The following is a 499-nucleotide window of genomic DNA, read 5'->3' on the forward strand; positions in this document are numbered from 1 at the left end:
CTCTATGGGAATTTAACATAGGTGTGTGTATACTCATGCCCCTTGTTTTATAAAGAAGAACATTTATTTATTTACAATACATTATTCATTCATTATTCATTCATTCATTCCTCTTTTTAGACAACTTAAGCAGGGTTCCTATCCTGATGAGCAGAACTGTTTACAGCTGGTGGGTGTTAAAAGGAAAAACAGCACCTATTACCATTCATGCTGTGCTTGCATCAAAAAATCTGATTCCAGTTGTTCCTGACATAGCACAGACTTTTAACTGTTTGGACAAAGGATTTCATTGACCAAATTTCTACATAAGCAAACACCATACACACAGTATCCCAATGTGTAACAACTTGTGTGGAGTCTCTTAAGAAATGATGGTATGCGCCACAGAATAGAAGAGACAGAAGTCATAATCAAGTGGGTTGGTCTCCACCCACTGAGGTAAAATATCAGCAGGGATAACAAAATTCAACAGTTTTAGTTTGTCTTGGTATACAACTTT

This window comes from Etheostoma spectabile, chromosome 16 (genome assembly GCF_008692095.1).
Source record: "Etheostoma spectabile isolate EspeVRDwgs_2016 chromosome 16, UIUC_Espe_1.0, whole genome shotgun sequence".
Taxonomy (NCBI): Eukaryota; Metazoa; Chordata; class Actinopteri; order Perciformes; family Percidae; genus Etheostoma; species Etheostoma spectabile.